A 17,229-nucleotide genomic window follows, 5' to 3' on the forward strand; every position below is an offset into this window, starting at 1 on the left:
AGTATCTCTTCGAATTAATACATGAATATCTAAGTCACTAGTTTTAATAGCTGCAAAATATTTCTCAGTATGGAAAGAATGTAATTTATTCAATGATCTCACTACTGATGGACATTCACATTTAAATTTTGTCTGGCTTTTTTTAACCCCTATAAACAAAACTACAATAAACATTCATGTGTACACACATGCATGGTATATTTTTGTGGATAGGCTCTGTAGCTGACTCCTCAACACCCACTCCCAGATCGTCAAAGCCAAGGATAATTCTATCCCTTTGTTAATGATTGGTAATAAATGGACAAATGTCCATGATAAATGGACCCAGTTCTGGACAGTGAATGAGGGGAAGTTGATCATGGAAGCTCTGAGATGTGATTCATAAAACTGCTTCAAGGCCGGACGTGGTGGCTCACGCCTGTAATCTCAGCACTATGGGAAGCCGAGGTGGGTGGATCACGATGTCAGGAGATCAAGACCACCTTGGCTAACACAATGAAACCCAGTCTCTACTAAAAATATAAAAAATTAGCGGGGCTTGATGGTGCACGCCTGTTATCTCAGCTACTTGGGAGGCTGAGGCAGGAGAACAGCTTGAACCTGGGAGGTAGAGGTTGCAGTGAGCTGAGATCGCACCACTGCACTCCAGTCTAGGCAACAGAGCAAGACTCTGCCTCAAAACAAACAAACAAACAAACAAACAAACAAAAACAAAAAAAACCTGCTTCAAACACCTTGCTCCAACTCAAATATAAAAATGACAATGAGGATCAAGAAAAGAGAGAAAGAGCCAATACTCAATGACATTTTGGCACACTGAATTAACCAACTTTAGCGTCTACTCTGTTTTCTGGGCTTCCCTTCAGATGAGAGATACATTTCTTACCATTTAAGCCAATTTAGTTTTTCTGTTTGTTATAGCAAAGAACACATCCTATCAGACATGCCTCATGTATAGTTTTATTTCTGTGACAAAAAATTCCAAAAGAGGGTTTGCTGCATTTTTATTGTATTTGAGTCTGACAGATTATAATCCAAAAATACTGTAACAATGCATACTTCTATCAGCAATCGTATATGGGAATGCTTATTTTCCCCATGCTTTCACAAGGAAAGGAAAGTATTAACTATATCAATTGTAATTCAGTTTCAAGTAATAGGTAACTAACCCAAAGGGGCTTAAATTTAAAAGGGAGTTTATTTGGCTCACATAACTGAACAGTCCAAGAGTAAATGTGTATCTAGATAGGGCTTAGTTCACAATATATGTGAATCAATCCATGGAACAGAAGAATTAATGAAGGGCAAGAAAAAAGAAATATATATACATAAATAATATATATATGCATGTGACACAATATTTTAATTTTTTCCCAATATATGCAAAATACGGCATTTTACTAGCATTTTTCTAACCAAAGTTGGTCGAAGTGAGATTTGAATACAAATCAAATGACTCAGAAATTCTTTTACCAATACGCTGTACTATATCCTTCACATCCACTCCTTTTGAAATCCTGAACTATAGAAAGCCATGAAAGAAATAAAATACTGTCTAGCAGTTCTATGAAGATAACAAAAGATTTAGAAATTCTGCCTGGGAAAACTTAGTGATATGCTAAATTTTTACAGCCTATAAAATAATGTATCTTCTCAAGAACAATTAAGGGTTTAATTGTTGCCTTTTGTTGAGGAAGAATCATGGAAAGATACTGAGTAGCAGGCAGAAGAAAGGAATCAAATTAGAGTCAGAAGGAATCAGTTTAGTCACAAAAGTTATATTTCTCAACAGAAAAAGTCCCATACAGGGCTGGGTGTAGTCGGTCTGTGTTGCTTGTCTGCCCTGCACCCTCCTCCAGTTCACACAGTCCTGATGGAATTGTGAATATTACATCATCCTCCTCCCAACTCGAGAGCCATCGTGTGACCCAGGCCAACCAATCAATATGCCCCATCCCTCTGGTCATGGTGAACGGTTCTAAGATGGGCCTGTGACATAAGTGGAGCCCATTAGAATCCTCCTTAGGACTTTTCTGCCAGAGTAATTAGAAGAGAATAGCTCTTTCCCATTGGGGTTGATAGCCTGTCATCTTCATGAAGCCAGCTGTAGCCCTGAATTTCCAACTCGTGTGGTCAGTACATTTCCTATTTTGCCTGGGCTGCTTTGTTCAGTTTTCTGTTTTCCAACAAAATGCTTTTAAGCAATATAGTGGGTGACTCACAAGTCTGTTGTAGCTCCTTCTTCTGAGGCTATTAGTATGAGAGAACTTATGTGCAGAAGGAGGATGGTCAATGACACCTCTAGAGGTTGGTTGCATCTCATCAGGGATCTGTCTGATGGTGGATGTAATGGAAATAAAAGAGAACGCAAGGCTGGTGTGATTCTCACTTCAAATTCTCAGAAACGCATTCATTGATCCCACATTCTCTACATACGATTTCAGAACTCATAGGTGAGATACATTTAAGTGATTTATAATACATAATGAATAAAGTTATAATCTTTTTTCCTTTGCTGTGTAAGAAAAGAAAAGTTGATTCCTATTTACAATTATTCACACAAACCAGATTCTAGACCAAGTGTCAACTGCTGTGTGATTAGCCAAAACTACTTCTTAAACAGTCCTTTCTAAAACTCAGCTAGTAGAGCCAATTTATCCATCAGGATGTGAGTTGGAAGCCAGGCTATAATGGTTGGAATCATAGCCAAGTTAAAGCCTTTCTGAGAGCCTTTGTAGCTTGGGGTTTGAACGGAACAGAAGGAGCTGAATTGAGCTCTAACCCGAAGGTGTTTAGATTCTATGGAGGAGAATAACGTCAGGCTATAATAAGAATGGCCACCATTTGTGGAGCTGCTTCTACAGGCTAGGTACACTGCACGTGTTATCCCATTTAATCCTCAAAAATATTTGGTAAAGGAGGCATATTTAATCCATGAGTATTCACATGGGGAAACTGAGGCTCACAGAAATCAAGGTTTGTCCAGAGTTACCTAACTGGTACATGCAGGATCTAGGAGTCATGACAAGTTGTAGCTTGTCCCAGATCTGTGCCTTGGGTCTTTTCCCTAAACTCCATGTTTCCTCACAGCGTTATTTGGCCATTTACAGCTAAGTATATTAAGTTTTGACTTAAGGCATTCCTTCCACAACTAGACTTCTAGCCAAGACCTCTGAAGGAATCAAATTGCATCCACAGTTACTAGAGTATTTCTTGGTCTTCTCTTCCAGAAGGGTGTTCTTCTAGAGCAACTGTTTACTGCCTTGAAATGCACTTATAAAATCTCAGTTCAAGGGTTGTGTATCTCCCAGGAAACAAATGGCTTTTTTTATTCCTTGCCACTAGCTTAACACTGCATTATAGCTCCTCATAACAAGTCATGGTATGCTAATTTATGAGTCACGTGACACACTCAATTCATATTATAGACATTGCCCTGATATGTCTCCTTAACTGAAATGTTTACACAGTTGTGATGGAATCAATTTTATTAATTTTGCAGCATTCACAGATTTCTCCTCTTCCCAAGACTGCCAGAGAGATCCTGTAATTACCTGCCCAGTTTTTCTTCTTAGGAAACATGAGAAAAGAATAGAATTCCTCTAATTATTTTCTGCTTGTTTGTGCCTCTGTAAATTTGACTCTTCTCTGAGATGAAACCACCTGGGACACAGCTTCTTTAGCGTTGCACAGTGACACCTGCGAATAGTTAGCAGCGCAGCAGGTACAGAAGCACACACACCTGGTGGCAGGGCAAGATGGAGTGATTCCTGGAGCCAGATCATCCCTGATGTGTTCCTTGCAGTGTTATCGGGGGATTACAGGAAATCATATACACAAAAAACTGTTTCTTAACTGCAAAGCGCTGTGCAAACGTGAGCTGTTAAGCCAGGTGGTGTGTGCAATGGAGATTACCTTTTGCCGGGGGGTAATCATTTCAGTTTATATAACACTTATCACTCCAGGAGCCCCTGGCCCTTGTGAATAGTATCCTGAGAAATATCACTTGAAATAAAATGCACATGCATAAACAGAGTCTAGCAAATGGAGGCACCAATTATGATGACAATGACGAAGGTCTTAAATGAGAACATAAACATTTTGACATGTCAGCTCCCAAGGATGTTGCCACTGTAGTCACAACACCTACTGAGGGAAAAATCAATTCGCCACGTTAATGTTTCCCATGAGTATTGACTGTTCGGGGGATGGGGGAGGAAGAGGGAAACAAAAGTGGAAAAACATTTTGAAATATGAATTTTATTTTCCATAGCAGTATATCAGAAAACTTAAATATAACTCCACAACTCTTTCAAGAGTTTCTTTTTGTTTTCCAATGGTAATGGGAGAGAAAATAAGCTGTCATTATCGGAATGATCAAACACAGAGAGAAAAGAGGCAGAGGTAAGTAAAACACCAATTACAGCATTGCCAATCTGTGTGAATTGGGCTTCTTCCAAACAACAGTGCAAATGGATTTGAGGACGTGGGGAAGGGGATATGGAGGGGGCAGGGAAGAGAGAGCTGCCAAAATACAAGACAGGGAGGCTTAGAGAAATTGCCCCTTGGCGCTCTGGCAGCAGTTTAATCAGCCTGTCCATTCCCATGCACCAATTCCATTGTGTATGTTCACTTGCAGATTTGGCTTCTGGCTTGCTCTCTTTGTTTGGGTAGCTAGGCATGAAAAAGAATCATCTGCAACCAGAGCTCAACTTAATTCCCAGTTCCTCTCTGGAAACTATCTGTTGGCATCATGAAATGTTCTGTGTAAAAGGCCATGCTTTGACTGATCAAAAGTGGGATTTCAGACCCTCCACCAGAGTCTTTGTGGATGAAGCTAAGCCAATTCTCGGAAAGTGATAGAAGCGCCCTGAACCTCTGGCATAATTTGCGTCTCCCCAGCATCTCACTGTTCCTGCCAATGACAAACAGGAACCCCCGACAATTTTTCCTTTCTCTCCTGGCAATGCAAAGATGGCCCAGCTGTTTTCTCACTATAAAAAGACACTCACTTCTATCACTCCAGCCTATTGCAAAGGGTCTACTTACATTACTGATTGAACGACCATGTATCATATGAAAAACCACAGAAGAAATTCACAGGAGAGGCTCTAAGATTTCTGACCATTTTATCCACATCCCAGCATCTACATCTGAGAATGATGCTCAGTAGACATTGAATGAATGAAGGATGAGAAATTTGGAAAAATAGTGCATTGTCTACTGTTTTCAGAAATCTTTATGCAGGGTAATTTTAATGTCTGCCATTTTCCCTTGGGTCAGGGAAGCCACCGTATGATATAACTGCTTTGATTTGTATTGTGTACCTACTAGGTTCAAGACACATTCAGGAGTGTTCTGAAAAACATAATAGAAATTGACAGAAAAAAATGATTAAATAGACTTCCAGTAAATATGAAAGATGGAATAGAGAGGTTTGCTTTCCTTTTTCTAAGCCCCTCTAAAATGACAGGAAAAATAAAAATAAAACATAGATCCCCAAAACAAAGGAAACAGAAAGGGAAATGACCACAGATGATAGACAGCCACAAAATTTTGGACATGGCAACCCAAGAGGGTAGAGGGATGAGGCTATGGGAGGAGGAGTCAACCAGAAGAAGCAAACCAATTTATACCTCAGAATCCCCAGAAAGTGCCAGGAATTGAGGATGCCAGCTGCCTCTGAAGGCAAATTGAAAACAAGACAGTTGATTAAAAATATTTGTAAGGAGTAGGCAAATTCCAAGGTCTCCTCATCAACCCTTTGTGGCCAGGTAGCCAACTCTTCCTACTCCAGCAGAACACAAAAGATGTCCTCCCTGGAGATGTGGATGAACAGGTATTCCAGACTTGGGAACACCAGACACAGCTAAGGTACCACAATTAAATGGAGAAACTAAGCAAAAAATTACATCATAAACAAAAAGTCTGACCCAACTTCACCCCCTTCTTTATGTCAATTCTCGGAAATACTGCATTGTCATTAAAGCTTAAAACTATAGACAGGAGAGAGAAAACTAGTCATAAATAAGTAGAAATAAGAATAGCATCATCTTCTCAATAGCAACAACAGCAGCTTGATCTCAGTTTACTGTGATTCAATCCCACCCTCACGTACCTCCAAATACTTGGTTTTGTGGCTTTGACTTCATACATAGACTCCTATAAAATACTAGTGTTTGCCTCTTAAAGCATAGCATACCCATCCAGCCCCTGTGACCAAAGAAATGGCCTTGGCTCTCATCCTAAAGAGATATTAAGAAGCAGCCTTAACAAAGGAAAAGACCAGCGTGATTGTACCCCTAGACTTTCTATCTGGATAGTACTTTACTCTTAATTCCCTGTTCTCCTCTTTTGATTATAACCTAATTGGCAACTGTAGCAGCCAATCCCAGATATGTTCTTGATTCCTGCAATGTAGCCAAAGGCTGATTTCATCACATTCTCCTTTTTTTTTTTTTTTTTTTTTTTTCTTTTGCTGGTGATGGAAGGAGCAATTGGATCATGAGCTTGGTTTGATGATTAAATAACTGGCTTGGTGACATTTGGAGTGGCAGCTTTCCAGATCTGCAATCACCACAAAACTGCAGACACAGAAAACGAACCTGGGGTGGAGTTGCTGGGTTCAGAAACCATAGATTGGATATTACCTCACCATTAGAACATCAGTCTTGATTTCCCTTTCTTGGCTGCATTTAGGGGCTAGATGCCAGCTCCTCCACAACTATGTAATGGAGACAAGAAGGTGATAGAAAGAAAGTCCACCACAGTTTATGGAGCCTGCAGAAGCCAGTGTTCTTGACACATACTGTCACCCTGTCGTTACAAGTATTATTTTTATAGTGGAGGAGGAGGAAGAAGAGGAGGAGATCAAATTTTTTAAAAAATGATCTCATCTTTTTAGGTGAGAAGATGGAGAAGATGATTACATTTGCTTTCAGCAAACCAATGGAAGAGTCAATTCACATGATCTGAAAAGGAAAACGAGAAGCTAATTGTCCTATATCAGGCAGAATTTAAGAAATACAATTCCTAAGGACTCCAGTGGATACAGCTCTGGTTCCTGGACTTCATGTTTTGGCTTGGTCTTTCTGCTTTTTCAATTTTGTCACTGGTAAGACTGGTCCCACTTCACCCATGAGGAGGAAATTTACACATTTCCAAGGTTAAAATGCTGAGAAAGTGGTGTTATTAACTGAATGGCAATAGAGAAGCAGCAGAATTGAGGGAAAGGAGATGATAAGTTTGTTTTGGGGCATGGTGAATTTGAGATTTCTTGCACAACATTCACATTGAGGTTCTGACGAGCTCTGAAGTTGTCACATGTTAACTAGAAAACAGATCTCCCAGGTGCGGTCGCTCATACCTGTAATCCCAGCACACTGGGAAGTCGAGGCGGGCAGATCACTTGAGGCCAGAAGTTCAAGACCAACCTGGCCAACATGGCAAAACCTTGTCTCTACTAAAAATGCAAAAAATTAGCCTGGTGTGGTGGCAGGTGCCTGTAATCCCAGCTACTTGGGAGGCTGAGGCACAACAATCGTTTGAACCTGGGAAGCAAAGGTTGCAGTGAGCCAAGATCACACCACTGCACTCCAGCCTGGGCAACAGAGTAAGACTCTGCCTCAAAAAAAAAAAAAAAAAAAAAAAGGAAAAGAAAACTGGGATCTAAGCTCAGGGCATCAATCAAGTTTAGTCTGGTAGATTTGATTAGAGGATAAAATTAAAGCCATAATCTTTGGTAAAACCATCGTTGGATAAGGTGAAGAGTTTTTTGTTGTTTTGTTTTTTTTTTACAAAAAAGGCTGTTTCAGGGCACAGCTAGATTATGCTACATTAACAACCCCAAAATCTCAGTGACTGAATACATGACAGGTTAATTTCTTATCCATTCTTTATGTCAAGAGCTGACTATGAGTTCTGCTCAGCCTCATCTCACCCAGGGATTTGAGCTGATAAGCAAACCACCCACCTGGAACATTGCTAGTTTCTACAGCAGAAAAAAGGGGGATCTCACGCTGGCAATTAAATGTTCTAGCCCAGATGTGACAGACATTATCTTGCTCATATATCACAGGCCAGGAGTCATCACATAGCCCCACTCAACCACCAAGGAGGCAGGAATTGTCATCCAACCATGAGTCTGGAAAGAGGCGTGCTGCCATCAGTGAGCCACGTTAATAACTACCTTAAGGCCCAGGGCAGAATTCATATAAACATGCTGCTTCAGAGATGTAACAACTAAGAGTTAGCATAGAAAGAAGTTAATGAAAGAACCATCAGACATAGGAGGAGGACCAAGAGAGCAAGAGTCATGGATGAGCAGGAGGAAGAAGAGGCGGTAAAGAAAGAGGCAAGTGATCAACGCAGTAGTTTCTGATAGGAAGGTGTACCCGGCCCAGTAAGACAGACAGATTTAAGAAGGCCAACCAGTTATCTCATAAGGAGAGCTTCAAGATGGCACTCATCTCCTTGATGGATTTCTCAGGATCACAATTTCTTTGCCTCTGCCCAACCCTAACACCACATCTAACCTTAGTTATTATGATGCACACATGGGGTTGCCTGTTGCCACTGAGCATTCTAAATGTCTAATCCAAACCATCTTGCTCTAGTGTCATTCTTACTAAGCAGACTACTGCTTATGGTTTGGCTTCCCTTGAGTATCTATCTTCTGTAAGAGAAAATGTTAGTCATACAGACTTAGAGCGTTTCAGACCACATGACAACTCCACCGTTAATTGAGTAAGTTTAAAACCCAGTATTCTGATACTTCAGTGTGATGAACTTGGTATATATGAGTCTCTGGCCAAATGGTTCCACCCCTTATATGCAGGCAATTGTAAGGCCCATGAGCCTTATGTGTAATATCTGATTTTTGTGTGAGCATTTAGCAGTAAAGAAAAAGCCAGTAAAGGCAAATTTCTTACTGAAGAGAGACAGAGCGGGGAATAAAAAGAATTCAAGAAAGGGGAGAGCTGGATAACAAGGACTTAGGCAGTAAACGAAATAGGGAAAACAGAGACCATGAGTGGAGATGGCAATTTCAGACATGTAAAGAGTTTGGTGGGCTTTTTGGTTTTGCTCAATTTAAAATGGGACTGCAGGCCCAGCATGGTTTCTCACACCTGTAATCCCAGCACTTTGGGAGGCCAAGGCAGGCAGATCACTTGTGGTCAGAGGTTCAAAACCAGCCTGGCCAACATGGTGAAAGGTGAAACCCCATCTCTACTAAAAATACAAAAATTAGCTGGGCATGGTGGTGGACACCTGTATCCCAGTTACTTGGGAGGCTGAGGCAGGAGAATCACTTGAACCTGGGAGGCGGAGGTTGCAGTGAGGCAAGATTGCACCACTGCACTCCAGCCTGGGCAACAGAGCGAGACTCCATCTCAAAAATAATTAATTAAATAAAATAAACTGGGACTGCAATTGTTTACAGACTACGAAGTGAGTATAATTTGGCAAAAAAATTAAGGTTATTGATGGTGGCATGAAAATACTGAAACTGATTATATGCCAGAAGCCAAATATGTATCAGATTTTTCTATTTCTAAAAATAAGCATGCTGGGAATTGCTACATGAATTATATTAGGGCAAGATTATATACTACAATACTGTATACAATGTGCGTTATAATAAATTATAACACGTTATAAAATGATAAAATACACTTCAGTCATCAAAACTAGATTGTTAGTGATTATTACATGACACAGGAAAAAAAGATGGCTGCTATAATAATGTTCAGGGAGTAAAACAGCAGGATTTTTTCAAAGTATGTCCACTATTTTATCAGCTTTGAAAAGTAGAAAAGACTGGAAGATCTCAAGAATGAGTATGGAAGTGATAGTGTGATTATGACTGATTTTTATTTTATTCTTTATACTTTCCTATGATATTCAAATTTTCTATAATGAACTTAGCGTTCTTTTATGATAATGCAAATTATATAGAGAAGCATGCTTCCATTAGCAATTCTGTTTTTCAATTATTTTTGTTAGTTATACTGGAATTAAAAACTCATTTGATACATTAAATGTAACATTCTTAAATGCTGAGGGTATATATACTCCCAACTGCTTTTAAAATGAAGTTGTAATTAGATGGAATAAGAGAATTGAGACTAGAAAAGCTCTCTGAAGGTAATAGCAAAGGCGTAAAATGCCCTATTTCAAATATTGTGAAATACTATATGAATGGCAATCTTTGGGACGTATTTTACAAAATACCACACATATAAATTAAAACTTGACTTTAGATCCACTCATAGGTTTTAATACAAATAAGCAAACCAATAATGAAAATAAGATTATAGAGGCAACAGTGCACCTTCCAAAGAGAATATACTCTTTTCTTTTCTTTTTTCAAGACAGGGTCTCACTCTGTCACCCAGGCTGGAGTGCAGGGACACAATCACAGCTCACTGCAGCCTCGACCTCCAGAGCTCAAGTGATCCTCCTATCTCAGCCTCCCAAGTATCTGGGACTGTAGGCATGTGCCGCCACACCTGGCTAATTTCTTATTTGTTTGTTTGTTTGTTTATTTTAGGGACAGTATTTTACTATGTTTCCCAGACTGGTCTCAAACTGCTGGACTCATATGATCCTCCCACCTTGGCATCCTGAAGTGCTGGGATTACAGGCGTGAGCCACCACACTGGGCCTATACTATTTTCAAATAGTGGAGCCATGCATTACATACTGGTAACATATGTGTTAACTAACAATTAATACTCTAAGTATAGTTCCAAGCTCCATTTGGCAATATAGAATAAATGGAGAGTTTGCTCACATCTGATGATATGACTTTCTCTGTGAAGACTGAAGCAAGATCATCCGAGTGTAAGGAAGCAGTGTGAAGCTCGGAAATTAAGGAAGCCAGAGATGCTTAAGGTAGCTTTGCAGAGAATAGGAGAGCATGTCCACCAGACAAATGTTATAGGATTGCCAAGGCTTAAAGGTTGAGACCTAGCTGTGGATGATTGAGACGATTCATGTATTTAATGATACTAATAGAATGATCCCCATGAGCAAGCTGGACTCCTAGGATGCAAAAAGAAAATACATTTATTCTTCACCTCCAACTGCCCATTAGAATCTTCTTTTGGGCCAGTTCTTTTCCCCTCCCTGACTTCAAATGAAATAACAGAAAGGTCTTTGGACTCTCTGATCGTCTCAGATTATAAAATGCCCTCTGGTCACTTCAGCTCCAAACCACAACCTCGGTTTATAAATTAATCTGCCCAGAAACTCCCAACTTCATTGCAGGCTTGGCAATGCTTTAGACTAAGGTGCCTATAGTGGGGAATGAGATACCCATCTCTGTGTTGCCTGTAATGCTACTTCTCCCTGACCCTGACTTTGTTTCCCCAACACTTAGCTACCAATGGGTCTTCCAGGATGGGAAGCAGAGACAGCAGGAAGGGAAGAGGAAGAAAGGTCTTATTTGACCTTTCTTATAAGATATAAGCTGGTGTAGCTGCCCTCTGGCTCTGGCTCATGGTTCAAGCTGACTTTTATGCTCTTATTTCAGTATCTGTGGCCTCCTCAGACACTCACCTTCTGGACCTGTCCAACTGGAATTCCTTCACTCAAGTAGTACCTCTCCTTTAAGCATCTGTTTACAATCTCCCTCTACTTCTCTGTCCAGTGAGACCTTCATCCTCTTTTTGTCAAGGACACCTCCTCCATTCCAGGAAGCCCTCTGGGTTAGAATTCCTTTTAAAACAACTCAGACTCACATTCCATCCTGGTATTTTATTTGATCCCCAGAAAAATACAATTTTGGCTTGGCATAAGCCAAAAAGTGCTTACATCCTAAATGCAGTGCTCTGCTGTGCTGACACAGTTCACTTCAGCCAGCCTCTCACTCAAAGACTTTCTCTTTTGGCATGAGTCAATGCCTGCCTGTGTCTCCAGGTTTCAAAAGATACCTATCAAGATCTCTTTGAAGTTCTCACATGGTGGAGGGTCTGGGGGCGGGGTGGTAAGGAGTGTCATATAGGGAGAATTCACAGCTGAAGATAAAGTACAGATCACAAAACCTGTTTTCAAGCACGTTCTTTAGAAGTCATTGATAGATGGGCTAATACTTTGCCTTGGAATTTGACAGTATTTGGCATCTTTGGTTTTGGGGCCTCAGTGAAAACTAGAACAAAGAGTTCTATTTTAACTCTATCTTCCTTCTATGCAGTTTCTCCAGTGCTGCTCAGCCTCCTAGTAGAAGAGAAAGATGGTAGAGTTCAAGTTGTGTCAAATAGAAATGATAAAAAATAGAGCAACAAGGGGCTTTGGGCTCTGGCAAGAGTGATTGAATTGATGCATCATAGAATCAAACTGGAGAAGGAAGAAAGGAAGAAGATCAGTGGCCTCAAGGGCTCAGAAGGTTGGAGAATGTAGAAGAAATAGTTGAGTAAACATTCTGGAAAGATACCTTAACAGCTGATTGGCTAAAGGAAAGGGAGACAAGATACAGTGGAATGGTCTTTGGGGTTCAGAGCCTTATGGATGAGACAGATTATGGAATCATTCACAGGATTAGAGTACTGGGGAGGAGAACTGGTTTTCAGGGCATAATGATGAACTTCATTTTGAACAAACTGAACAGGAGAGGATAATGAGACATCTAAGTGGCATGGAGGGCTGGAGTTCAGAAGAACCACAGGATTCAAGATAGACCTTTCAGAGTGAAGACCAGAAACATTACTGGGGGTCAGGATTCAGTGACACCTCCAAAGAAGAAAGTGAAAAGACTGAAATGCAGTCTTTGAGGACCATTTTATTAAAGGAAAGGGTATAACAAGAACCTGTTAACACAGAAGAAATGGAGTTCTCTGTCATCCAAGACAAAGAGCTGCATCTAAGTCAAGGTAATCTGCTCTGAATAGTGCTTCATCCAAAAATATCTCCCCTTTTTTTCCCCAATCATCTTTATTGTCTGGTTATGCAAATAAACCTTCTGCCTCTTAAGCCTCAGGTTCCACACCCATAAAGTGAATACAATATTAGTATCTACCTTCCATGGCTGTGACGAGGATATAGTGAGGCAAGGGGTGATATGCCTGGCACAGAGTACAAACCCAACCAACGTGAGCTACCCTTATCATTGTCATTATTATTATTCATCAATTTGCCTCTGTTTAATCAGTAATCATTCCTTTACAAGATAAGTATCCCAAACTTCCAAATACTTTGTCATTTTTTTCACTCATCACTTAGCCTTTCTGTCTGATGCAAATGGCATGGAGAAAGAGAGAATGACTCAAACATTCAAACATCACAGATTGCTGTTACCCTGGCATGGTTAAGATAAGTATGTTGCCGTCAGGATACTGGTTTGACTCTCAAGTCTGATGTTCAGTGGTTACTCTTTCCTCTTAGGGACTGTGCTTAAGGTTTAGAGACATCGCCATCATCTAGATGATGGTTGCTCAATTGAAACATTTATTTGCTGTATTGGTTTTCTATTGCTGTGTAACGAACTTAATGGCTCTAAACAACACCCCACGTATTAGCTCACAGTTCTGTAGGTCTGAAATCTGGGCGCCACATGGTCGAAATCAAAGTGTAAGTTGTGCTGTGGTTCCCTGAGATGCAAGGCCCTCCTACAAACTCATAGTTGCTAGAATGCAGTTCTTTGTGGTTGTAGGACTAAGGTTCTGCTTTCTTAGTAGCTGTTGACTGAGGACCTGTCTCAATTCCTAGAGGCTGCTCCTCTCCATCAGCAGGTCACTACACAGCTGTATGCTTTCTTCCAGGCCAGCAGTTACGTTTCTCTCTGATTTCTTCCTTTACTACCAGTCAGAGAAAAGGCTCTGCTCTTAAAGTACTCACCTGATTGGGGCAGCCCACCCAAGACAACCTCCCAATTGCCATATAGCATCATAATTAAGAGATTGATACCTCATCAGATTCCTATCTTCCACCCACACTCAAAGAGGAGGGGATTACATAAAGGCAAGGGTCATTGGAGGCCGTCTTAGAATTCTGTCTACCACATTTACTTATGGAATAGTGTTTATGTCCTAGGCATTGCACAAAGCACTGTAGGGGCAAAGATACATTACAGTTGACTTTGAGATGTTCACACTGTAGTCCTTTAACCACATGTGGCTAATGAGCATTTGAAATGTGATTGATCTGAATTGTGCTGTGCTGTAAGTGTCAAATGCACAGAGGATTTCAAAGAATTAGTACCCAAACAGACTGTAAAATATCTCATTAATATTTGTGTAATGACTACATACTAAAGTGATAACATTTAGGATATGTTGATCTAAATAAAATATATTATTAAAATTAATTTCATCTGTTCTGTTTACTTTTGTAAAGTGTCTACCAGGGAACTTCCAATCACATAAGTGGCTTTCATTATGTTTCTGTTGGACAGTGCTGGTCTAGATCAAGAAAAACAATAATCACTTCAGAGTGTACTATGTGCCATGACAGGAGAAGCCAGCAGTGTTTTGGGGTCATGAGAGGGAGTGGTCAGTTTAGCTGGGGAAGAGAGTGAAAATAGGAAAGACTTCAACTGTTTGGTTTCCTATTCAGCAGACAAGGTAGAGTATATGATTTTCTATGCAAAAAATCCTTTCTCAAGAGATAGAAATCCTTTATATAAAACTGCAGAATAATTACTAGAGACTTTTTATTTTAGAATGCACAATTCAGAGCAAAATTTTAAAACAAATACAAATGCTCAAATGCACATTAGCACTTTTCTGACAAACCTTTAACTGTTCTGCCTCCGCCTGTACCTTTCTTGTCTTTCTCTGGGACACCAGCACACACAGCTAATTCCCTCTCTCTAAGCTACTTTGTAGGGTCAAAAGCTTCCAGTTGCTCATCACCAAAAGCAGCCTATCTTCAAAATTCCTCATAAGCAGTGATTCTCTGGCTTTTGATCTCTCCAATAGAGGGCAGCTATTACCAGTTTAATTGGAGAGTAATTACCTTCTTGGCCCTCCCACTTAGTTCAAACAGCTCTCTTTGGCTTCCTAGCTTATGACAAATCAGAAAAAGAAAGAAATATTGAAATGTGATCTATAAAACTTTTTTCTAGTGACGTTTTGTCCCATTGGGAATTTCTGTATCAGTTTTTGTTGTTGTTGTTGTTTTGGACTAGGCCATGCTTCCTAGAAGGATCCATGTGAATATTTTGTACTCATTAGACAAATACTTTTACATGCAAATGGTTAATACTTGTTAAGTACATGCTATGTATTAGATGCCTTGCTAAGTACATTTAATTTTTCAGCTCAAAAAAGTGACAATAATAATATAATACTAAAAGTTAGAGTGCTTGCTATATGCCAGATACTTTTCTAATCTCCTTTTATTTGTGATGAAGTTAATTTAAGGAGTTAAGGCTCAAGTGAGTCAAGAGATGGGAAGTGGTAAGAATAGTGTCTAGGACTAAGTATTCAATAAATGTTAATTAATATTTAATCCTCACAAAGACCCTGTGTCATAAAAAAATTGCTATTATTCCTATTTTACAGATAAGTAAACTGAGGCTTAAAGAACTCAAGGTCCTTGCCCTAGATCAGTTGTTCTCTTTAATGTGCCTCAAATATCATCTGGAGGGTTTCTGAAAACACAGATTGCTGGGCCCCACCCTGAGATTCTCATGCAGTAGGTCTCCAGTGGGCCTTGGGGATTTGCATTTCTAACAAGTTCCCCAGTAATGCCCATGATGCTGCCCAGAGGATCTCACTGCTCTGGATCATTAAGTTAATAAAGATTTCACCCCTAGCCAGGCATGGTGACTCATGCCTGTAATCCCAGCACTTTGGGAGGGCGACGTGGATGGATCACTTGATGTCAGGAGTTTGAGACCAGCCTAGTCAACATGGTGAAACCCCATCTCTACTAAAAATACAAAAATTAGCCAGGCATGGTGGCAGGTGCCTGTAATCCTAGCTACTTGGGAGGCTGAGGCATGAGAATTGCTTGAACCCTGGAGGTGGAGGTTGCAGTGAGCCAAGATTGCACCATTGCACTCCAGCCTGGGCAACAAGAGCAAAACTCCCTCTCAAAACAAAACAAAACAAAACAAAACAAAAATTTCACCCCAGCTCTTCATACTCTGCACCAGTATTCAACACTCTCTCTTTGTCATGCTATATTAAAGGAACTTGAAATGTCTAACATTCAAGCTAATGTCAGAACTTAGACAACTTTAAGTAAAGCATAAAAGATTTTAAAGAGACAGTAGAAAATGGCTGGCTCACATTAGATAGGAAAAGTCTGAACCAAACAGAGCATCAGCTCTCTTTCTAAGGAGCATACTATTCATAGATTCTCATGAATAAGGGTCTTTTGCTCACTTCCAGCATTGCTATTTTTTAAAGTTTTCTGTTTTAGCACCTCATAGATGAGTTTTAGCTACCCATGTATGCTGGCAAAGCTGAGTAATATCTGTCCTGGATAGGTATGTAGATGGACCTTGCCACGCAACTTATGGCTTGTTTGTGTAGAAGAGTGATACACACCACCTTCATGAGAAGTGTTTTCTCCAGAAAGGAAAGGAGGGCTGCGGGATTGAGAGGAATTTACAATGCTTTTAATTAAAAACCAATGTTTGTGTTCTTAAAGAAATTTTTGAAGCAATTCTAGCAAACATTTTTGAAGCAATTCTAGCAAAATGTTGGGATTTGTTAAAACTGACTGGTAAGTACACAGGCATTTATTATACTCTTCTGGATATTTTTCTAAATCTTTGAAATGTTTTCTAACTATATATTTTTCAAAGGCCCAATGCCTTCTATTTACTAAAAACAAAAACAAAAAAACAAAACAAAAAACAGAGAGCACAAACAGATACAGCCCCATCTCCCACAGGAATTACTGCCTCCTAAAGCAAGTAGCCCATAATCAAATAATCATAGATAGGCATGTAGTTACAAACTGCCATCAGGTTTACAAAGCTAAGGGCTAGAGTGCTATGAAAGCTTTGTAGTGCTATGAAACCTGACTAGGACTCTGAGTCAAGGAATGCTTCTCCGAAGAAGTGGAAATTCAGCTACGAGCTGAAGGCTACCTAGGTGTTAACTAGGACACATGGGTTAGGGCACAAAAAGAACTATAAAAAGGCCAGGTAAGGCCAGGCGCAGTGGCTCACACCTGCAATCCAGCACTTTGGGCTGAGGCAGGGGTATCATTTGAGGTCAGGAATTCAAGACTAGCCTGGCCAACATGGTGAAACTCCGTTTCTGCTAAAAACAT

Source organism: Chlorocebus sabaeus, chromosome 12 (genome assembly GCF_047675955.1).
Source record: "Chlorocebus sabaeus isolate Y175 chromosome 12, mChlSab1.0.hap1, whole genome shotgun sequence".
Classification (NCBI taxonomy): Eukaryota; Metazoa; Chordata; class Mammalia; order Primates; family Cercopithecidae; genus Chlorocebus; species Chlorocebus sabaeus.